This window comes from Lethenteron reissneri, unplaced genomic scaffold (assembly GCF_015708825.2).
Source record: "Lethenteron reissneri isolate LAM-NWPU_2019-01 unplaced genomic scaffold, ASM1570882v1 scaffold_191, whole genome shotgun sequence".
NCBI classification, from domain to species: Eukaryota; Metazoa; Chordata; class Hyperoartia; order Petromyzontiformes; family Petromyzontidae; genus Lethenteron; species Lethenteron reissneri.
In genome coordinates this window covers 627-25,608 of record NW_026891674.1, presented here as the reverse complement: position 1 = coordinate 25,608, position 24,982 = coordinate 627, and the positions used below count along the sequence as shown (strand labels likewise).

Sequence of the window (24,982 nt, the reverse complement as noted above, 5' to 3'; positions counted from 1 at the left end):
GATGACGCGCGTGTACGCACAGGGGGAGAGAGATGACGCGCGTGTACACACAGGGGGAGAGAGATGACGCGCGTGTACGCACAGGGGGAGAGAGATGACGCGCGTGTACGCGACGTGGCGGTCGCGCTGAGACTGGTCGCGATACGTGGTGGCGAGCGCTGTCAGAGCGCACTGAACATCGCACTGAACATCGCACTGAACATCGCACGGACGACAACGACAACGATCCGCCGTGTGTAACCTTTAACAGACTGTTGGGGCAAGTGCTGTTGGTGAGTAGCACCTATGAAGAACGGCTCGGTACACGAGTGGGTGGGTGGCCAGCCCCACGTCCGACCGCCTTTGTATCCCTAGTGCTCATGTTTAGACATCGCACCAGGTACTGTACTCGTTTAGGGCTGAGTCGAGCTAGGGGAGGCCCGGAACCGGTTGAAATAATTGTCATTGGTGTTGGCCGTGAGCGGGGATTGAACTCTGGTGGCCGCATTCGTAGCGCATTACACACGCACACACAAACACACACACGAAAACACACGCACACACACACACACACGAATACACACACGCACACACACACACGAATACACACGCACACACACACCCACACGAATACACACGCACACACACACCCACACGAATACACACGCACACACGAATACACACACGCACACACACACACGAATACCACACACACACACACACACCCACACGATACACACGCACACACACACCCACACGAATACACACGCACACACACGAATACACACACACACACGAATACACACGCACACACACACCCACACGAATACACACGCACACACGAATACACACACGCACACACCACACGAATACACACGCACACACACACCACACGAATACACACACGCACACACACGAATACACACACGCACACACACACACGAATACACACGAATACACACACGCACACTCTCACACACGAATACACACGCACACACGAATACACACGCACACACACACCACACGAATACACACACACACACGAATACACACGCACACACACACACGAATACACACGAATACACACACGCACACTGTCACACACGAATACACACGCACACACGAATACACACACGCACACACGAATACACACCCACACGAATACACACACACACGAATACACACGCACACACACACACGAATACACACGCATACACCCACACGAATACACACGAATACACACACGCACACACTCACACACGAATACACACGCCTACACCCACACGAATACACACGCACACACACACGAATACACACGCCCACACACACACGAATACACACGCGCGCACACACACACACGAATACACACACGCGCACACGCACACACGCGCGCACACACACCCGAATACACACACACACGAATACACACGCGCACACACACACGCGCACACACACACGCGCACACACACACCCGAATACACACACGCGCACACACACACACGAATAAACACGCGCACACAAACACCCAAACGAATACACACGCACACACACACACACACGAATACACCCGAATACACACGCACACACAAACACACGAATACACACGGACACACAAACACTCACACGAATACACACGCGCCCACACACACACATGAATACACACGCGCGCACACACATACACACGAATACACACGCACACATGCAAAAAGACAAAGACCCCCCGTTTAGCCTGAACAGACGACTGAGGCAAGTGCAGTTAGCGAGTACCTATGAAGTCCGGAACGGTACATGAGGGAGTAGGTGCCCGGCACCACGCCCGGCCGCATTTGTCTCCCCAGTGGCGATGTTTCTACGCACAAAATCAAGCACTAATTTGAGGCTAAGTCGATCTAGGGGAGGCCCAGGACTGGTTCAGATAAGCGGCACTGGTGTTGGCCGTGAGTGGGAATCGAACTCGGGTGGCGGGGTTCGTAGCGCAGCGCGCTGACCGCTACTCTACCGCCCCCTATGCGAAAACAAAGAGCCTTAGCAGACTGTTGGGGCGAGTGCTGTTGCTGAGGAGCATCGACGAAGGCCGGCACGGCGCACCGCAGAGGCCCACGCGTGCCGAACCCCGCGGCGCACGCGGAGCGGGCCGAGGTCGCACGCACAGCGAACACCACCACCACCAGCCACGAGCACCAGCCACGCACAACGACCACCACCACCACCACCAGCCACGAGCACCAGCCACGAGCACCAGCCACGCACAACGACCACCACCACCACCAGCCACGAGCACCAGCCACGAGCACCAGCCACGCACAGCGACCACCACCAGCCACGAGCACCAGCCACGAGCAGCAGCGGCGGCGGCGGTCTCCGTGTCGCTCTGCTTCGCCAATACGACGCTGCGGTGCGCGTTGTGGCCGTTATCGTTGTGGTTGTTACAGTCGTGGTTGTTATAGTGGTGGTATTAGTCGTGGTTGTATTAGTTGTGGTTATAGCTGTAGTATTAGTCGTGATAGGGTTGTGGTTATTAGAAGGTGTTTTACCACAATAATAGTAATAATAACAAAGACAACGCATAGCCATGTGCACATCCACTGCTGAATGCAGTGTCGATGATCGTGGGGCTGTGTAACCACACTTAACACTTTACACCTACACGTGGCTTAGCGAAAGAACCAACGAGTATGTGTAACCATACTTCACCACGGTGGGTCGAGTGGGATTCGTGAAGGTGGGGAGGAGGAGGAGGAGGTGGTGGGGGCGGTGGGGGGTGGACCGCTTCAGTCGCCACGGTTCCCCCATCGCCTGCCAGCACTGTCACCGTTAGCTGGGGGTGACGTTCCTCATCCCTTAGCGGGTAACCCCGGGTAACATCGGGTCATCTATGGTAACCTCAGACAATCTCCGGTAACCCTCGAGTAGCATCGAGTAACCATCGGGTAACATCGGGTAATGTGGGGTAACCCTGGGTAACATTGGTCACCTCATATAACCTCGAGCAACCTCGTAAAGTTGAGAGTGCGTTTGGTAACGTTTGGTACTTCCTGCAACGTAGGGTAACCTCGAGTAACCTCGGGCACCGAGAGGTAACGTCCGGTGACGTCGGGCACCGGCGCGACCCGCCCGTGACGGACCGCGCGAGCCGTCGTCGCCTGCAGCAGCAGCCGCGGAGGAGGAGGACGAGGAGCGGCAGCAGCGGCGGCGGCAGCAGCGGCGGCGGCAGCAGTGCGGCCACTGCAGGCTGAGTGATGCCACTCACTCAGCCTGCACTCATCGCCAGCACTGCGCCTCCCTCGTGATCCATCTACCGCGCGCGTCAGTCTGTGCAGTCTGTACTGTTGTGGGGAGCGGTGCCGCAGTGGTGAGCGCGCTGCGCTACAAACCCGGCGACCCGAGTTCGATTCTCGCTCACGGCCAACACCAGTGACAATTATCTGAACCGGTTTAAGGACTCCCCTAGGTCCACTCAGCCTAAAATTAGTACCATGTGCGGTGTGTTAACATCGCCACGAGGAGGACAAAGGCGGTCGGGCGTGGTGCTGGCCACCCAAACACTTCCTCGTGTGGCTTGCCGGCTTTCGAAGGTGCTACTCGCTAACAGCACTTGCCCCAACAGTCTGTTCAAGGCTAAAGGGCGAATCTTTGTCTTAAATATACAATTGGGCGAAATTATAACGAAACCAATGTTAACTATCTATCCTCCTATAATAATGATGGCAATGCGCACGTGACATGGCGATGGTAGATCTGTGATGTCACGACGGTATCACGATGGTAAACACATTACGTGTCTCTACACGGCATGAGAGTAGCCGTGTGTGTCGATACTCTGTATCTTTGTATCATCTGTGCAGAGTATTAACATCGTGTGTGCATATATACCATTGTTATTTTGTAACTAATATACCGGATATGCACGATTGTGTAGACACACGTATTATATATATTAAATATTGTGTCTGTATAATGCACAGTACATAATTAGTGTTGTGCGTCTGTAATGTACCATGTATAATTAGTATTAATGTCTACAATGCACTCTACATGACGATGATTGTGTGTCTATAGTTTGGCTCCATCTCGCCTCCTCTCGGCCTCCACATCTAGGACTTAGTGTTTTAAACATGTTTATAAGAATGTATAAAATATAGGACAATATATAGGATTACTATTGGCATATGCATAAACGTTAATTCTAGTGGTAGTGGCAGTGCCTTACGCCGATATCCCCTACTCTACGCAAAGCCTAGCAGCAGTGAAGCGCTGTGTATATGTCTGTACACACGAATAAAGAATGCTGATGCGTGTGCATACCAAACACAAATGTTGTGTATGTGCACACTCCGTGTTGGCGTGATGCACACCTTGCATGTGTGTGTGGGTGTCGACGAGACGCAGCGTGCGTGTGTACTGCACATTGGTGATGACGCGTGTAAACGCGGCTGCAACTACACACATAAATACTCTTACACAGAGCAACACATAACTACACATTACACACAAAGGCATAAACATACCATGCCGCCGATACACACACACACAGGAGCATCTCGCACGCACTCACAAACATAAACAGACACGCGAGCCCGCGGCGCGTAAATACACATGACACACACACACATAACCGCGAAGCACACACACACATAAATACACATTACGCGGACAGCCAGCACACACACACACACACGCTTATGCCGACACACAGACGCATATATATCTAACAAAGACAAAGGTCCCCGTATAGCCTTTAACAGACAGTTGGGCCGACACGGCAAATGGGCTCAGCAGGCTGCCAGCACGACACCCGGCCGCCTTTGTCTTCCCAATGCTGATGTTCACATTCCGCGACCAGATACTCGTTTAAGACTGAGTCTGACTTGGGGAGGGGTTCTGGACCGGTGCAGATATCCGCCACCGATGTTGGCTGTAAGACGGGAATCGAACTCGGGTCCGGCCCGGGTTAGGAGCGCAATGCGCTAACCACCGCTGTCCACACGCACAGAGACAAATACACCTCGGACACCCTGAACAGACTGTTGGGACACATACTTTTAGCGAGCGCCTATTAAGGCCATATGCACACACACGTTATAGATATATACACATGCATGCACATAAATCCACACACTACACACACACACACCACGTATTCATACACACGGACGCGCATACGCCCTGCGCCCTAACACGCTGTGCATACACCAACACGTGTACACAAAACACCCATCTCGCCCTGTAGCCCACACACACAGGCGCGCACCAATAGATCACTCATTGTGCAAGATCACTCGAGCGCGTGACAGCGACAGCAGAGTCTGTGCAGACACACGCACACCACCCGCGTACACGCGGGACACATCGACACTGCACGCATCACACGTATACACAACATATATACACAACATACATACACACACACATACACACACACGTACGTGTACAACACCGCGCACGTGCACATATGCACGAATCTGCAGTGTGTGGGATGATAACGATGAGCGTAAGTTCTAGGAATGAGAGAGGTGACATTTTGCACAAATGCAGTCGAGTGTTTTGAGTACAGTACAAGAAAATTATTGATTCACACGCTCATCATCATCGTCGGTGAACCGAGTAATTTGCCGCTGGCGGAGTGTGACGATAATGCCGACGGAAAGCTGCAAGCGAGCGAGACCCCCCCCCCTCCCCGTGTCGGCACCCGGGCCCCCTCTCTCACTCTCAGCCTCCACTGCACTGCGTCATGCTGCTGCTGCTGCACTATCCACGTTGAATATCGCGTGCAGATACAACGCGGCGCCGTCTCGCCGCAATTCGCGGGGCAAGTGCCGCAGGCGGCGCCGACGTGGGCCGCTCGGCCACGCGGAGCGGCAGCGGCGATATCTAATAACCGCGGCGAGTTCTAATCTGAGGCTGAGGTTACTACGAACGGTGCGAAATAAGTTCAACATACCTACGTGCACCGTATATTTATACACACACATACATGTATATGCTAATACATACACACGTAGACATGTGTGTACACACACACGTGTACATACATATATACTTATGTACATGCACGAGTGAGTCGAGGCCTGGAGCGCGGGTCAGGTGCGCGCGGGGTCGATGATGTTGACGATGTTGACGATGATGATGTTGTTGCTGATGGTAATAATGGTGGTGGTGATGGTCGTGTTGGTGCTGATGGTGATGATGGTGATAATGGTGGTGGTGATTTAATTTTTTACCTACGTGACTTTACCGAAAAAACCCAAGAATATGAATCATTGCAGTCACGAAAGCTTCAAATCTAGAAAGGTGATGGTAGTGTTGGTGCTGATGATGGTGGTGATGGTGGTGTTGATAGTAGTGTTGGTGCTGATGGTGATGATGGTGGTGATGGTGGTGGTGGTGATGGTCGTTTTGGTGATGATGGTGATGATGCGTGCGCGCGCGCGTGTGAGTAAATCGGCCACTCAATCATACACGCACATTCACACAAATACAATGCTAAAGACCACCCATATAGTCTTTAACAGACTTCGGGCAAGTAATGTTAGCGAGCACCTATTTAGACCGGAGTGGAGTGGCCAGTACTGCGCTCTGGGGGACACTCACTCCCACTCACTCACACTCACTCACTCCCACTCACTCACACTCACTCACTGTCGCACTCACTCACGCTCACACCCGCATTCACTCACTCACTCTCACACTCATTCACACTCACTCACTCTCACACTCACGCTCCCTCACTCACGCATGCACTCGCTCACTCACACTCACTAACTCTCACACTCACCCACTCTCACACTCACCCACTCTCACACTCACCCACTCTCACATTCACTCACTCGCACTCACGCAGACCCCTCCCGTGTCGCCTCGACTCGCCAAGCGCGCGTCTCCGTGGCTCCACGAGGCCGCGCGCCGCTCCCGGGACGGGATGGGGAGGAACGGGAATCAAAGAAAAGAAAACAAAGAGGGGGGCACAGGGAGGGGGGGGGCGTGCGGTGCTGGAAAGGGTCTCTTCACAGCAGCACCCTACCTCTGGGGAGGCGCAGGGAGTCGAGGCGGGTGCTGAGCGCGGGGAGTGACGCGAGGCGGAGACCCCAGGACGTGGACCCGCGACGGAGCCCGGAGACACGCGGGGAGACGCGGGCGATGCGATGGGAGCAGCAGCAGCAGCGGCAGCGGCAACAGAGAAGAGGAGCAGGGAGAGGAGCAGGGAGAGGAGCGGGGAGAGGAGGAACGGAGATAATCGGGGGGTACATGAGCGAGGAGAGGAGACGCGAGGAGAGCCGCCGCGCTCCCGTGCGGCTCTGTCCCCGCTGGTGCCCTCGCGGCTGATGAATCCAATGAGAGGCGAATCCACGCAGCTTCGCAACGCCGCCTCCACCTTCCCGAGCCGTGGGGAGGAGCGCGACTACGCCACCGGCAGCGGCCATCGCTCAAAATTCACCTCAAACACGGGGGGGAACTTTCATCCGCCGGGCTCGCGTCTGGTTTTGTGAGATTTGGGGGGGCCGGTGGGGGTTTCGAGGGGGGGGGGAGTGGTTGATGTTGTTGAGGAAACTGAGCAGAGGGAGAGCGCAGCGCGGATCTGTGCGCGCGGCCCGGGACTCGGGGAGAGATGGGAGCCCCGAACCGCGATTTGTGCGCAGCGTGTCCAGCTTCATCAGCACCCCCATCATCATCATCTTCATCATCATCATCATCTCTCGCTACTGCACCACCACCATCGCACGCTGCGCCACCATCCCCATCATCATCTCAAGCTTCACCAGTGCCTCACGCTAGACCATCCCCGTCATCCAACGCTGCACCATCATCTCACAACTTACCATCATCATGTCACGGAGGATCAACATCATGGTCATCATCTCACACCTCAACATTATCATCCGACGTCCCAACATAGTCATCATCATCATCTCACGCCGCACACTCACATCACTCCGGCTCATCCCTGTTGAGCTTCGTTCATCTTCCAAGCGGTACCTATCATCTCCTTTGACCACAAGCTGTATCTCCTGCTCATCTCCGCTCATCTCTGCTCATGTTTGTCCCCTCTCCCCCCCGCTCCCCCGGGCTCCCCGTGGTGCTGAGTGAGCGAGCGAGCCCGCGTGGCCCCGCGCGTGCCCGTGCTAAGTGCCGCTGCCATCGCGAACGCGCGCGCGCACTCGCGGCGCGGGGGGGGGGGGCTGAGGGAGGGGCGAGGCGACGCTAATTCGGGGGGGAGGAGGAGGAGGGGGAGGAGGGGTGCAAGGGGAGGGGGGAGTCAGTAGCCCTCACCTCGTCAGATCTCATTGGCTGTGATTGCGTGACGGCCCTGATTTAGGTGGCTCATAAGGCCGGCCCATTAGGCGTCGCGCCGTTATATTCATCGGCCGGCGGCGACGCGCGGCCACTGCCGCGTGGCATCAACTTTAACAGCTACGACATCGACGATAAGAACAACGGCGACATCGACCAGTGTGACGAGAGCGAGCAGAGCGGGCGGCGGGAGACGAGCGTGAAACGAGATCAGGGGAGATTAGGGGCGAGAGCGCGGAGGAGGAGGGGGGGGGGCGGGAGCCGCCCGGCGCGGCAGCAGCAGCCTCGCGATGCTGTCGCACGCAGACATGCTGGACTCGCGACTCGTGCAGAGGAACATGTACTCCGCCGAGGGTGAGACGCCGCGGCCAGACACGCAGAGACACGCCGAGTCAAAACTCCAAGCGCCGAGTTGCGCAGACACACGCACCTCATCAAGTCCCGCTCGGAGACTTAGAGAGAGACACGCGGAGACACTATCGAGACACCCTTATACCAGAGACACGCCACGCGGAGACATACTGAGACACGCCGAGACACACCGAGACACGCGGAGACATACTGAGACACACGGAGACACCGAGACACGCGCAGACACCGAGACACGCGGAGACACGCGGAGACACCGAGACACGCGGAGACACGCGGAGACACCGAGACACGCGGAGACACGCGGAGACACCGAGACACGCGGAGACACCGAGAAACGCGGAGACACGCGGAGACACCGAGACACGCGGAGACACCGAGACACGCAATGATGCGCGCGGCGAGCGGAACTCCCGTTTCCATTCATCTCCATTAGCGCGGCGTGTTTACATTCGCGCGCGCTGGCGTGCGAGCAGCAGCAGCACGTGTCTCTTCGCGAGCGAGGGGACCGGGAAGGGGACCTCTGCTAGTCGGGATCCTGGTGGGGAGAACTCCGAAGACGACAGGGGTCCCGAGTGAGAGGGATTTTTGGAATTGGAGACTCCGCTAAAGGCGCCCTGGCTAAGAGGGACCCCCCCGAAGGGGGGCTCAAATAATGGAGACCCCCCCCATCTCACGGACCCCCCCACCCATCACTCCCCCCCTTCTTTTCGTATGTTCAGGTCTCAAGGATCACTCTGAGATGCTGCGAGTCGCCGAGGCCAGCAAGTGTCGCCTGGTCGGCGTGGGCGGCAACGGGAACGAGCACCCGTGCGTCTCGGGGGGGTGCGGGGGCCCCGACGGAGTCACGATGCTCGGGGGGGACGACATGCAGCAGCAGCAGCAGAACCAGGGACCGGCGGCGGAGGAGGAGGTGGTGGAGTAGGAGGAGGTGGAGGAGGTGGTGGAGGAGGAGGCGGCGGCTCGGGGCTGTCGGCTCTCAAGGAGCCGGACAGCAGCAAGCAGCAGTCGGGGGTGGCGCCGCAGAAGCAGAAGCGTCACCGCACGCGCTTCACGCCCGCGCAGCTCAACGAGCTGGAGCGCAGCTTCGCCAAGACGCACTACCCCGACATCTTCATGCGCGAGGAGCTGGCGCTGCGCATCGGCCTCACCGAGTCGCGCGTGCAGGTGCGTGCCGCGCGCGTGCAGGTGTGTGCACGTGTGCGCGGGGCGGGCGGGCGGGGCGACGGGTGTGCGTGTACACGTGCGGCAGCGTGTCGTTTGGATGCGTACGTATCGCGCGCGTGTGTGTGTACACGCGTGTGTTTGTACACGCGTGTGTGTGTACACGTGTGTGTGTACACGTGTGTGTGTACACGTGTGTGTGTGTGTGTACACGTGTGTGTGTGTACGCGCGGGTGATCGCGCGTGGTTTGTTGACGTGTGCGTGCAAGTCTGGTGTGCACGTGCGTGTACACGTGCGTGTGTTCACGTGTGTGTTCACGTGCGTGTACACGTGCGTGTGTATTCACGCGCGTGCGTATACACGTGCGCGTGTGCGGCCGCTGCCATCATTGTCATCGACACGGAGCTACGGTCGCTGCTATTCGCGCCGCGTCGTCGTCGTCGTCGTCGCGTTTTCGCTGTCGCACTCCGCCACCGCGAACCCATCGCCCTCTTGTCGACCCTGGCGTCGTCGTGTTGTTGTCGTCGTGGTGGTGGTAGTGGTTGTCGTGGTGGTGGTTGTTATCCTGGTAATTGCTATCGTGGTTGTTGTTGTTGTTGTCGAGGTGGGTGTCGCTGTTTCTGAGGTTATCGCGGAAGAGCGCGAACGCAGCGCGACCGCGGCGCGCTGCGTTCGCGACCCACAATGTGGGCAGCTTGAGTCGCGGTCGTCGATCAATAAAAACACCCAAAACTACTCGAGAGTTACACGAGCGACAACCAGAATGTTGACAACAACAACAACAGCAACAACAGCAACAGCCGTAATCATCGCCTTGGTAACTCTCATTCATAGCGGCCATCGGGTGACGATCCTGGCAGAACAATCATAACTCTCAACACAAACAGCGGCAGTCCCAATCAGAGCGACAGCGTAACAATAGCAACTATGAGCATAGCTAACTCGTATTGCAATAGGCACTGATACGAATCGTGAATTGTAACACTAGTTCACTGGTTAGATATTACATAAGTTAAATAGTACAATAATAGTTAAATGTAACAATTGTTAACTGGTTAGCAATGGCAGTGGTTAAACTTGTTAGATTTGACAATGGTTAACTGGCACAACAAGAGCCACTCTACGCTACCGGGAAGGTGTTTGCCGCTGCGTCCGCACCGTCAATTCCCGCAGAAGTTCCCGGCACGTGGAGCGAAACGTCGGACATAGCGTCACACACCACGGCACCGCGAGCCCACAGCGAGAGTAGCGCGGTAGCTGCGCAGTTACAATCGCCATCGCGTCAACAATAACCACAGCGGATGGGCAGCGATGACGCTGATGGTGGGGGTGATCGTGGTATTGGTTGTGGCGATGGTGGTGGCGATGATGATGGTGGTGGCGATGATGGTAATGATGATGGTGATGCTGGTAGTGATGATGGTAGTGTTGATGGTGATCGTGGTATTGGTGATGATGGTAGTGATGGTGATGATGATGGTGGTGGTGATGATGGTAGTGATGATGGTGATGGTGGTGGCGATGATGATGGTAGTGATGATGGTGGTGATGATGGTGACGATGATGGTGATGGTGGTGGTGATGATGATGGTGGCGATGATGATGGCGATGATGATGATGATGGTGGTGATGGTAGTGATGGTGATGATGGTAGTGATGATGGTGATGGTGGTGGTGATGATGGTGGTGATGTTGGTAGTGATGGTGATGATGGTAGTGATGATGGTGATGGTGGTGGTGATGATGGTGGTGATGATGATGGTGATGATGGTGAAAGTGGTGATGATGGTGATAGTGGTGGTGATGGTGGTGATGATAGTGGTGATTAGGTGATGGTGGTGATGATGGTGGTGATGATGTTGGTGATGGTGGTTTGTGTGTAAAGTTGCGCCGCGTCCGCGAAGTCCGAGCGATCATCGCCGCCGCGCCGCTCGGCGCGGGGCCTGCCTCGGCGTGAGAGCCGCGTGAACCCCGGGGGGACCCACGTCTCTCTACTTTACCCGCAGCGTGCCCACCACGTAAACATGTATGCGTCATTGTACAATCATTACTACGGTGAGGACTACTATTATATTATCATCATTGATACTGTCACGAGGGAGGGTCATGACCACCCGACAGGGGCCCGGGCGCGATGCCTCTCGTCGTCGTCGTCACCGCCGTCGTCGTCGTTGGCGGCGCGCGGTGTCGAGAGACGCGGCGGCCTCGTCGCTTCCCGCGGGCGGCGTCGATGTTGTGGCGCGCGCACTCCCACGGAGACAAAGCTCCCCCGGGTAGCCTGCACAGACTGTTGGGGCGAGTGCTGGTCACGGGCAGTGCCCGCGGAGGCCGGCGCGGCGCGCGACCAGATCGGGAGGTCCAGAACCGGTCCAGACGTCACTCGCCACTGACGTGAGCCGTGGCCAGGATCGGAACTGAGGTACGAGACTTGAAAGCGCGAACCCGCTGTCCGCTCCTTCAGTGCCCCCATGGCCAAGCACGGCGTGGCGAGGAGGCCTCACGCAGCACTGGGTTGTATGCGCGTGCGCACGCACGCAGATACGGCTACACATGCGAGCGTGAGTGTGTTTATGTATTTGCCTGTTGTGTTTACCAGTTGATATCTGTATTGGTGAATGTGTGCACATATGCGTACGTTTATAGTATAAGTATATATGTGTATGTTCTATATGTGTATACTGTATATATGTGCATGTTTCTGTCTTTGTACGCATTTGCGTATTTGTCGTTGTGTGTTTATATAGAGCGGAGACACCCGAGGTCGATTCTCGTACTGGCCACCAACACCAGTGACGATTATCTGAACCGGTTCCGGGCCTCTCCTAGGTCGACTCAGCTTCAAATTAGTACCTGGTGCGATGCGTAAACATCAACATCATCGGCCAGGTGCAGTTGTGACCACCCCCTCGTGCGCCGTAGCGACCTTCATAGCTGCTCGCCAACAGCACTTGCCCCAACAGTCTGTGTAGGCTATACGGGGGATTCATACTCTTAGGTTTTTTCCGGTAAAGTCACGTATGTAACAAAAAACCTAAGAATATGAATCCTTGCAGTCACGAAAGCTTAAAATCTAGAATTATACGGGGGATGTTTGTCGTTTTATATAATATTTATGTATGTGTGTGTGTGCATGTAATATGTATATGTAACTGCGATTACTCTATGTGGCTATGAATGTGTGTACGTGCGTGCCGGCATGGCAGGATGTTTGTACTCTTACCGCTCGCAACCTGTTCGCGTTCACGAGGAGGGGGGGGGGGGTGCGTGGACCCGGGACTCGGTGCCTCTGCACCCGGGGGGGGGGGGGGGGGCTCAGTGCTGAGCGCACGAAGCTGCGTGCACGCCCTGAATAGGCGCTCGCTCACAGCGCGTGCCCCAACAGTCTGTGCAGGCCACATGGGGTCTGTGTGCTTTGTTTGCGAGCGTGTGTCTGGGTCTATTCAGCGTGTACACGCGCCGCACGACCTGTGTGTGTGTGCTGCTGCTGATGCCGCACGCTCTCGCCCTTATCAGATGACGTGCACGCTGTCGCGTACACACCCTCGTCTTACGTACGCGCCGTAGAGGTTCATATTTGCATTAGTCGTGATCGATCCACTGTTGAATGAAGGCTTCCCCCAGGTCGCCGCCTTGTATATTCACCACGTCATGAAACAAACACGGCTGATTCTATATTATACAGAGTTATATATATATACCCGTAATAGAACGTACACGCTCATAAATACACTCCTATTGCTCTAAGATGATACACATGCACCGACACCAGTGACGATTAACCGAACCGGTCCTGGGCCTCCCCTAGGTCGACCCAGCCTCCAATGCGTGCCTGGTGCGGTGTGTAGATTTTACCACGAGGGAGACAAAGGCGGATGGGCGTGGTGCTCGCCACCCGTCCACTTCGTTGTGAGCCATGCCGGTCTTCGAAGGTGCCACTCGCTAACAGCACTTGCCCCAACAGTCTGTTACAAACTATTTGTGTCTAATAATGGTACACGTGTTGTAAATATAGAGGACGGTGCGTGGGGGTGATGATGTTCTGGAAGGCGTAGACGGCTGAAACGTGGCACAAACGTTGTCGAGTCTCCGCTGAGCATTAAACAATCTCACACGCAAGCCCAGCAGCATCGGTGGACCGAGTAATTCGCCTCCCGCGGAGTGTGACGCTGAAGACGAAAGAGAGCGAGCCTAGCTCACTCACTCCGATGTCACTAAAACACGAAGGGAAATATCCCCCGCACATCCTGAACAGGCGGTTGGGGCAAGTACTATTCGCGAGAAACTACGAAGACCAGCAACACACTCGGCCACCTCTGTCTCCCCAGTAGCGATTATTGGAAGGCTCATGACCAGTCAAAATATTCGCTGTCTTTGTTATTGGTCGTTAGCGGGAATCGAACTCGGGTGGCCGGGTTCGTAGCGCAGTGTGGTAATTAATACACCGCGTGTCCGAACAAACCGCGTGTTACTCACGCACCCCGTATACGAACATATGAGTGTGTATGTGTGTGTTTGTGTGTATGTATGACAATGTGTTATCCATAATAGAGGTGTTTTGGCGTAGATCGCGTCAATATATAAGTGAGTGTGTATTGTGGGGAGTGAAGGCGCAGTGGTTAGCGCCGTTGACACACACGTCCTGAGCTCCGAACCCGGCGACCCCAGTTCAATTCCCATTAACACCCAACACGAATGACGATTATTTGAAACGGTCCTGGGCCTCTCCTAGGTTGACTCAGCCTCATATGATGACCTGGTGTGCTGTGTAAATATCGTCACTGGGAGACAAAGGCGGTCGGGTGTGGTGCTGGCCACCAACCCCCTCGTGTGCCGTGCGCGCTCACAGCACTTTCCCCAACACTCTGTTACAATGGGGATATTTGGCTACAATGGGGATATTTATCTATATGAGTGTGTTCGTGTGCATGAGTGTGTTCGTAGCCTAAACAGCTTTTGTTCGACCGGATCGAGGGGGCTAAACGGGCGCGGCACGGGCTAGAAAAGAGATGGAATGATGTGGTACAGGAGGATGTGGAGCTGAGTGGACTTGCCGATGACTGGTACCAGCGGTGTTAAGATCGGCCTCAGTGGAGGAGGCTCGTGAAGGACGCTACTGGGCAGTTGGAGTCAGTTGCCCTCCAACAACAACGGAGGACGGAGAAGCGACGCTCACAACAACGAGCGGAGTGCCGGGTGGCTAAAGCACAGCAAGTTGGCACAGTAGGGGGCACAGGTGGTGCATCAGCCAGTCATCTCGGTCATCTCGGTCAGTCGACCAGTGGCACCTGGGTCTGCCCCGTGACCTCCTGCCAGCGGGCGTTCGACACTTCACGTGGCCTCAAGGTGCACTTGGCCTGGCACAGCGTCGTGGTGACGTCACCGCCACTTAGTGGCGAATGGCGGTTGTTGTTGTTGTTGTTGTTGTGTGTGTATGGGTGTATGAGTGTGTATGTGTGTATGGGTGTGTATGAGTGTGTATGGGTGTGTGTGTGTATGGGTGTGTATGAGTGTGAGTGTGTATGAGTGTGTGTGTATGAGTGTGTGTGAGTGTGTATGAGTGTGGTATGAGTGGTGTGTATGAGTGTGTATGAGTGTGTATGTGTGTGTGTGTATGAGTGTGTATGAGGGTGTGTGTATAAGTGTGTGTGTATGAGATGAGTGTGCATGTGTGTGTGAGTGTGTATGAGTGTGTGTGTATATGAGTCTGTGTGTATGAGTGTGCATGAGTGTGTGTGTATGAGTGTGTATGAGTGTGTATAGATGTGTGTGTGTGTGAGTTTGTATGAGTGTGTATGAGTCGCGCGCATCGCGACCGCGGTTTGTAAACTCACAATGGAGGTGATGGCGCAAAGATCATGACCACCACCATCATCACGAATACCATCATCACCACTACCATCAATACCACCACCACCACCACCATCATCACGAATATCATCATCAACACCACCATCAATACCACCACCATCAATACCACCACCATCAACACCACCACCATCAACACCACCACCATCACCACCACCATCACCACCACCATCATCACCACCATCATCAATACCACCACCACCACCACCATCATCACGAATATCATCATCACCACCACCATCAATACCACCACCACCATCAACACCACCACCATCAACACCACCACCACCATCATCAACACCACCATCAACACCACCACCATCATCACCACCATCATCAACACCACCACCATCAACACCACCACCATCATCACCACCATCATCAACACCACCATCATCACCACCACCATCATCACGAATATCATCAACACCACCATCAATACCATCACCACCACCATCATCAACACCACCACCATCAACACCACCACCATCATCACCACCATCATCAACACCACCATCATCACCACCACCATCATCACGAATATCATCAACACCCACCATCAATACCACCACCATCATCTTCACCAAGTCGATCAAAAATCAAACTCGGCCCCTCGCCATGGCAAAAAAGCGCGACGCGGTTCGCGACAGCGCACGGCTCGCGACGAGTGTGGGGTCAAGTGCCCACGCGTGCCGGTGTGTTAATATGTAAACACAACACGTGCGCGTGTGTTCATGTGTACGTGCGCGTGTGTTAACTTACAATGAACACACGCGTACACAAGTGCGCGTGTGTTTTCACCTATACGTGTAAATACGTGTCAGCATTTATACTGTATACATATGGAGGATCTACACACGCGTCCTGTAGGGTTTACACACTCACTCTAGAGGGTTAACACACTCACTCTAGAGGTTTACACACCACTCTAGAGGGTTAACACACTCACAATGGAGGGTTTATCACTCACAATGGAGGTGTACACGCTGCAGTTAACTGCTCGCGTTGCGATGTCACAAAGGACTTGAAGGAGAAAGCGCTATTACACAAAGGCAAAGATCCCCGGGTAGTCTGTGTGGACTATTGGGACAAGTGCCGTTAGGGAGCAGCCGCAGAGGCCGTCACTGCGCACGATGCTCGGTGGCCCTCACGACGCTCGGCCGCCTTTGTCTTCCTAATTCCGATATATTATCCACCGCGCCAGGTGCTCCGTTGAGGCTGAATCGACCTCGGGGAGCGCCCAGGACCGGTTGAGGTATTCGTCACGCAATTTGGCCGCGAGCGGGAAAACGATCTGGGGTCGCTAACCGCTGCACCACCGCTCCCCACGTGATCACTCCACGCGACACAGCCAAGTCGGCGCGCGTGCGCGTGCGTCTGGGGGGAGTGGTGGGGCTGCGAATATCTGAACCGATGCCGGCTCTGCCCTGTGTCGACTGAGCGCTAAATGAGTCCATGGTGCGCTGTGTGGTGCGCTGTGGGAGACGAGGGCGACGGGGCGTGGTGCTGGCCACCCACCGCCTCGTTTGTAGTAGCGGCCTTCATAGGCGCGACTCGCTTACAACACGTCCCCCAAAAGCTCGTGTGCGCAATACAGGGGGCCTTCGTCTTCAATGTTTGTTTATTAATACATGCATCCCGTTATCTAGTGTTGTCGTGGAATAGTGTCAAACATGTGCCAATGAAGCCCCCGCACCCTCTCTTCACTCTCAGCTCTCATCTGCCCATCCGCGCTCCCCTCTCACGTCATTATGCGGACGCTTTAAAACGTAAACAAAAGTAACATCATCATAATCATCCTCGCCACCACCATCACACCATCATCATCATCATCCCCACCACTGTCTGCATCTCCACCATCATCTGTATCATCATCTATATCACTGTCACCATCGCCACCATCACCTCCACCACTGTCTGCATCTCCACCATAAATTTCCACCACTATCATTATCCCCTTCACTTCCACTACCTCCATCATCATCATAATCATCATCTCCACCACCACGAGAATGATGATGTTGATGGCCGGCGCCTGGGCACGTGCGTAATTTACACACGTGTAATAATGACACACGTGTAATAATGACACACGTGCGTGTGTGCGTGTGCTGTGTAAACCATGTTGGCACACCATGCAGAATATCCACGTGAATATGTCCGCGAGTAGCCGTGACTATGAGTACCCGTGTGGGCTGTGAGGTGAGGGTGTTCACGCCGTGCATACGCACACGCAGCCGGCATGTGCTCATGTGCACCGCACATATTATCTAGAGTATGTTACTCGCTAACACGTATAGGTGCTCGCTAAGGGCACTTGCCCCATTAGTCAGTTAATACTATATGGGGGAGATTTGTATTTGTTTTGCATGTGTCGCAGTAGGTGAGCGCGCTGCGCTACGAACCTGGCGATCCGAGTTGGCTCACGACCGATCAGTGGCGAGTATTTGATCCGGAACTGGGCCTCCTCTCCTCGGTCGACTTGGTCTTAAATGAGAAACTGGTGGCGGCGAGTAAACATCAGCGCTGGGAAGGCAAAGGCGTTCGGGCGTGGTGCTGGTCACACCACTCCGCCGTGTCGCGTGCCGGCCTTCATAGGTGCTCCTCGCTAACAGCACTTGCCTCATCTGCCTGTTGAAGGCTACACGGGGGATCTTTGTCGTTGTGGTCCCCCCTTGTGCGCGCGCGCGCTCCTCGAACCCCGGATCGCGGCGCGCGTGCGCGGTCCGCGCTTCTCGTCAATTAATTCATTAACGACCCCGGCGAATTCACGGGCACGGAGCGACCCGCGACACTCGGCACCCCACGGAGCCCCACTCCCCTACCTAGCCCCTGCCCCCGCCGGGGGTAGCCGGGGGTGTGCGTGGAGTGTGCGTGGAGTGTGCGTGGAATGCGCGTGCACACTCACACGCTGTACAACACACACTCACTGTAATACAAAGATAAATATCAACGTGTAACCTTTAACAGACTGTTGAAGCGAGGGCTGTTAGCGAGCAGCACCTATCAAGGCTGGCACAGCACACGAGGGCGCCGTGTGGCCAGGGCCACGCCAGGCCGCCTTTGTCTCCCCAGTGACGATGTTTCCACACCGCACCGCACCAGGGACTCATTTATTAAGGGTCGACCTCGAGGAGGGCCAAGACCAGTTCAAATAATCGCCGTCATTGCTCGTGAGCGGGAATCGAACACGGGCCGCCGAGTCCGGAGCGCAGTGGAGCGCTCCCGCGCGGCGCCGCCGCTCCCCGCGCTCCCCGCATGGAGACGCACGAGGCGGAGACGCCGCTTGCACCCAGAGGCAGTGCGCCAGCAGCAACAGCAGCGGTGCAGCAGCAGCAGTAGCAGCAGTAGCAGCAGCAGCAGCAGTGCAGCAGTAGCAGCAGTAGCAGCAGTAGCAGCAGCAGCAGTAGCAGCAGTAGCAGCAGCAGTAGCAGCAGTGCAGCAGCTGTGCAGCAGCAGCAGTAGCAGCAGCAGTAGCAGCAGCAGCAGTGCAGCAGCAGTGCTGCAGGCAAGCGAGCCTGACTGCTGATGAGACACTCGAGTGTGGAAACCGGTCCTCATTGTGCTTGTTTCAAACCAACGTGGCCGAGGGGATGCGGACACTCACACCACAACCGCAGCACGTGTACGTGGAGACAGCCACGGGGCGTATGGTCTCAAGTTTATATCGTCGGGTTAGCGCCTGGGGGCACACACGAGGAGGAATGTATTGTTGATGTTTATGTTGTTCAGATCAACGGCAAGTGGCGGGGCGATGGCGGGGGAGATGGGGGGGGGCAATGGGGGGGGGGGGCGATGGGGGGGCGATGGGGGGGGGCTGACTTCTATAACAAAACGCGAGGACAGATGGACGCGCTCAGCCATGGACAGAGAAGATCTGAACAGAGACCGGGCGGGGGAGGGAAGGGGGGGAATCAGCGCGGACGAGGATGAAGGGAGGGAGTTGACCATCGGGGCAGAAGCAGACAAGGAGTGACCACCCGCTGAATGGAAGTTGGTCGGGCGGCGGTAGTTGGAGCTTGCTGGAGCGGCGGCCGCGTGGGTTGCTGTGTGCAGGACGACGCGCGCGGCGGTGGCCGTGGTGGTGCGCAGACAGCGCGTGCGCCCCGTGAATGTGTTCACTTCCGCGCCGCTTTTAAACGGAGAGATGCCATGCGGACCGCACACGTGCACACACACAAGGATCCCCCGTGTAGTCTTAACAGACTGTAGGGGCACGTGCTGTTAGCGAGCACCTATGAAGGCCGAACTGTACACGAGGGGGTCGGTGGCCCGCACCACGCCCGACCGCCTTTGTCTCCCCGGTGGCGATGTTTACACATCGCACCAGATACTCATTTGAGTCGGGGAGGCCCAGGACCGGTTGAGATTATCGTCACTGGTGTTGGTCGTGAGCGGGAATCAATCCGGGTCACCGGGTCTATAGCGCAGCGCGATAACCGCTACACTATAGCACACGCGCGTGTTCATCGTCTGGCCTGTACCGTGTGAGTACTTATAACCGCGTGCAAGTCTATTCACATCTCACATACACGCACAGAGACCCGCATCGCGACTCGTGTAGAGCACAGCGGTGTTGTCGAAGCGCTCGGCGAGGTGCCGTTCTCGTGCAGAGGGCGACGCAGAGGAAGCACAAACGAGCCGGAGGGCGGCAGCGGCGCTACCTGCAATTGCCGAAGCTCTGCGGTCCTCTGTATATGAATATGTTATTGGTCAATTGATGAGTATTGAATGGAAATAGATAGTTCACTGTATGCATGAACGAGACAATTGGCATAAAACATCGTCGTTCGAGAATCTGGGCCCCAGCAATCATGGCGCGGGGTGGTCCGATTGGTTAGACTGTCAAGGGCGCGTGAGGTGCGTGGACTCTCCCTGAGGTGTGTGTGTTGTGTGTGTGTTGTGTGTGTGTTGTGTGTGTGGTGTGTGTGTGTTGTGTGTGTGTAGTGTGTGTGTGTTGTGTGTGTTGTGTGTTGTGTGTGTGTTGTGTGTGTGTTGTGTGTGTTGTGTGTGTGTTGTGGTGTTTGTGTGTGTGTGTTGTGTGTGTGTTGTGTGTGTGTGTTGTGTGTGTGTGTTGTGTGTGTGTTGTGTGTGTGTGTTGTGTGTGTGTGGTGGGGCAATAGCGGTTTGCGCACTGCACCACGAACCCGGCGTCTGGGTTCAATTCCCGCTCACGGCCACAAACGCCAGTGACGGATATCTCAACCGTTCTTGGGCCTCTCCCCTAGGTCGACCCGGCCTCAAATGAGTACCTGGTACAATGTGTAAATATTGCCACTCGGGAGACAAAGGCGGCCGGGCGTGGTGCTGGCCACCCACCCCCTCGTGCGCCATGCCGGCCTTCATAGGTGCGACTCGCTAACAGCACTTGCCCCAATAGTCAGTTAAGGCTATATGGGGGGTCTTTATAAACACGCACACGTGTGTGTGCACCCTCACAAATTCCATGATGTGTAGTTGATGTGCATGGCGTGTGTGTCTTTCAATGTGTACACGCGTAAGGATACACGCGACGCACTGTCGCACTATATAGGTGTGCGTGTGTGTACATGGATCTTCAGTAGATGAATGCTGTCCTCTAAACACGTGCTGTGTGTGTACGCAAGTACGAGTGTCAGTGTGTGCACGAGGTGGCGGTGGTGCAGCGGTTAGCGCACCGCGCCACGGCTAACATCAACGGCGGCGAGGGTGACACGATCCACTCCGCGTTTTGTGCTGTGCTTACTCCTCTCTCGTTGGATCTGTGCCATTGTGTGCGCATCGTCGTCGTCATCACTCTGATCGATCCACTGCTGGATGAAGGCCTCCTCCCCATCCTCTCGCCGGCCCTCATGCTCCTGCGATGCGACAATCGCGTGGATGTCTCTCCGGGGCCTCCGGGTTTCTCTCCACATTTAAAAACATGCGTTTAGATTATTTAACTCCTAAAAAATTCCACGCGATAAGCCACTTCGTTGAGCTATAATTTGTGACCAAATCGCTTCAGAAAAACAGCTGTATAGCTCAGTGGGCCTTACGTGGTAAAATATAAAATCATTTTCAGTTCAAATCCCGCACGCTAGCCGCGCTCCAAATCCGCGGCGGTGATCGTCCGCTCGTGGTCGTCACTGAGCCGGCCTCGGCCGCGTTCAATCGTCTGGCTGCCATTCCTTCACCAGTCTCACCCGTCTCACGGTGGCCATTCCTCGTCCGCTTACCTCCGAACAGTCCACGTGATGTCGATCGTGTGCGCCTGTTCTCTGATCGTCGTGTTCCTCTCTCTGTGTCTCAGTCTAAATCGCACGCTCCCACTCTCTCGCCGTGCTCCAGTTTTCTCTCTGTGCGAGCCCACGTCTCTGATCCACGCGTCTCAGCACGGGTCGAAGTGTTGCTTCTCAAATCAAATCCAGTTTTGCAAAAGCGCTCCTCCACCCGAGCTCTTGAGCGCCTCTTTATTACGTCATCAGTTTGACCCCCTGGCCACCGTCAGTAATTGCCTCAGCTGCACCACCCACTCCAGTGGTGGCCCTCCATGATGGGCACGCGTCTCGCCGCGACTCGGCAACGGATCGAGGTGAAGGAACCGACGGCAATCGGACGTTGTCGAGATCCTGGTTGGGAGTTGACTCCCCATCATCATCATTGCTTCCGTGTCGATAAAATTAGTACCACTTTGTGGGGGAAGTCAACTGCGCTTGTCCTGTGGATATACTCCTCGTATGTGTGTGTGTGACAAAAGGCGTGTGCGTATAGATTGGTGGGGACAGTGGTGTTAGCGAGCACCTGTTAAGGCCGGCATGGCGCACGATAACGTGGTGTGTTTGTGTAAATCTGTCTGTCTGTGCGTGGGGATATGTGTGCGTCTATGTGTGTATCTGTACAAGTACGTGTGCACGTGCATACTTGTGTTTGCATGCACATGTGATGAAGCTGATCGGCAGTGTCGCGGTTCGCGCACCACGCTACGAACCCCGAGACCCGAGTTCGATTGCCGCTCACGACCAACATAAGTGGCAAATATCTATGTAAATCGGTCCTGAGCCTCCCCTCCGTCGACAAGGTGTATACACATCTGCATTGGGGACACAAAGGCGGCTGGGTGTGGTTCTGGCCTTCATAGGTATTCCCAAACAGAAGTTGCTATAACAGTGGCTCCGTCTGTGATGGGGGATCTTCGGCTTTGTTCTTGTTTCCGCGCCTGTGAGAGAGAGAAGAGCATGCCTCGCCAAACGGTGCTCGCCAACAGGAGCTCGCTAACAGGCGCTAGGAGCTCGCTAACAGGAGCTCGCTAACAGGAGGTCGCTAACAGGGCTCGCTAACAGGAGGTCTAACAGGAGGTCGCTAACAGGAGCTCGCTAACAGGAGGTCGCCAACAGGTGCTCGCTAACAGGAGCTCGCTAACAGGGCTCGCTCACGACGTCAATGAACCCCCCCGCCCCGCCCCCCCTTGTTAATGGACGGCGTCGCGCCCACCCCGATTGCCGCTCGCTGCTCGTGCCTGCCGCCTGCACCCCCCTCCCCCTGGTCGCCTTCGCCTTGGTGACGGGCATCTGTCCATGCCACCCCCCCCCCTCTGTCCCTGCTCGTTGCTGCCCCTCTCGTGTCTTCACTGGGCGCAGTCGACCCTCACCTGGCGATGCCATCCCTCCCGTGACCCCCTCTCCTCCGCGGTTGGACCCCTCCTCCCGTGACCCCCGCCTCCTCCACCGGTTGTGACCCCCTCCCCCATGACCCCTCTCCTCCACGGTTGGGACCCCTCCTCCCGTGACCCCCTCTCCTCCACCGGCTTGTGACCCCTCCCTCCCGTGACCCCCTCTCCTCCACCGGTTGTGACCCCTCCTCCCGTGACCCCTCTCCTCCACCGGTTGTGACCCCTCCTCCCGTGTCCCCTCCGGGCAGGTCTGGTTCCAGAACCGCCGCGCCAAGTGGAAGAAGCGCAAGAAGACGACAACGTGTTCCGCACCCCGGGCGCGCTGCTGCCGCCCGCGGGCCTGCCGCAGTTCCCTCCCTCCATGGCCGACTCGCTGTGCTCCTTCCACGCGGGGGACGCGCGCTGGGGCGCCGCCATGTCCGGCGTCTCGTCGCTGCCGCTGCCGCCGTCTCTGGGCCGCCAGCCCCAGATGGGCAATCCCTGTCGCAGTGCAGTCTGGGCGGGGGCCCCAACCACATGGGGCTGTCGAACGGCGGCGGGCTGCAGTCGCACCTGTACCAGCCCTCGTTCCCCGGGATGGTCTCCACGTCGCTGTCGGGGCCGCCGCAAGTGGTGAGCACCGTCCCCACGGGCTCCCCGCAGCTCTGCGGCTCTCCCGAGGTCGGGGACATGTGGCGGGGCACGAGCATCGCCTCCTTGCGCCGCAAGGCCCTGGAGCACACGGTCTCCATGAGCTTCGCCTAGCAGAAGGGGGGGGGGTAGGGGACGGGGGGTAAGGGGTGGAGGGTAAGAAACTGGGGGTGGGGGGGGGCATTGGGGGATCGGTGCCGGACCCCAGGGGACCGCGTTGGGGCCAGGTAGGAAGGAGTCGGACCTCGTCCGGTTCGGAGCCAGGTGGGTCGCCTCGGCCCCCATGGGCTCCAGCCGCCTCTGACCGACTGACGGGGCCCGGGGGGTTCCGTGGCGCCGGCGCGAGGGGAGCGCTGGTCCTCCTGGCACACGAGGGGGGTCCCTGTGGCGTCTCCGTGGATGGCGTCCTTCAGGGATCTCTGTGGGTCTCGATGGTTTCTCTACAGGTCTCCATGGCGTCTTTACGGGGGTTCTGTAGGTCTCCATGGGCCCTGGTGTGCCCTCCGCAGGGTCTCTATCGAGGTCCGGCGGAGTCCATTCTGGGTCCCGACGAGTCTCTGTGGGATCTCTATGAGGTGTCTGTCTGTGGGATCTCTATGGGGTGTCTGTCTGTGGGATCTCTATGGGGGTCTGTCTGTGGGGTCCCGGTGGGGTCCCGGTGGGATCTCTATGGGGTCCCGACGGACTCTCTGTGGAGTCTTTATGGGGTCTCAGTGGAGTCTTTATGGGGTCCCGGTGGGGTCCGAACGGGGTCCCGCTGGGGTCTGCAGGGGTCTCAGTGGGGTCTGCAGGGGTCTCAGTGGGGTCTGCAGGGGTCTCGGGGGAGCGCCCTTTGTACATATGCGGCCGCGCGCCGCCCGTGCTCGTGAGTGTCTGTACCCCGTGTCCATCCCGTGTCGTGTTTTGCTCTTTCACCGTCCCGTGCTTGACCGTATGAAACTACAGTATATAGGCCTACATTATATATACAGTCTATATGACCCCGAGAGGGCGAGGGGTCACGGAGCGACGCGGGGTCTCTCGATGGGCGCGCGACGGCTCCTCGTCCCCCGCCA

At 56.4% G+C, this 24,982-nt stretch overlaps 1 pseudogene; it reads left to right on the top strand.

Annotated features, from left to right (window-relative positions):
* The first annotated feature begins 8,265 nt into the window (after positions 1 to 8,265).
* Positions 8,266 to 24,041, top strand: LOC133339567 (homeobox protein orthopedia B-like; annotated as a pseudogene).
* The last annotated feature ends 941 nt before the right edge of the window (positions 24,042 to 24,982 follow it).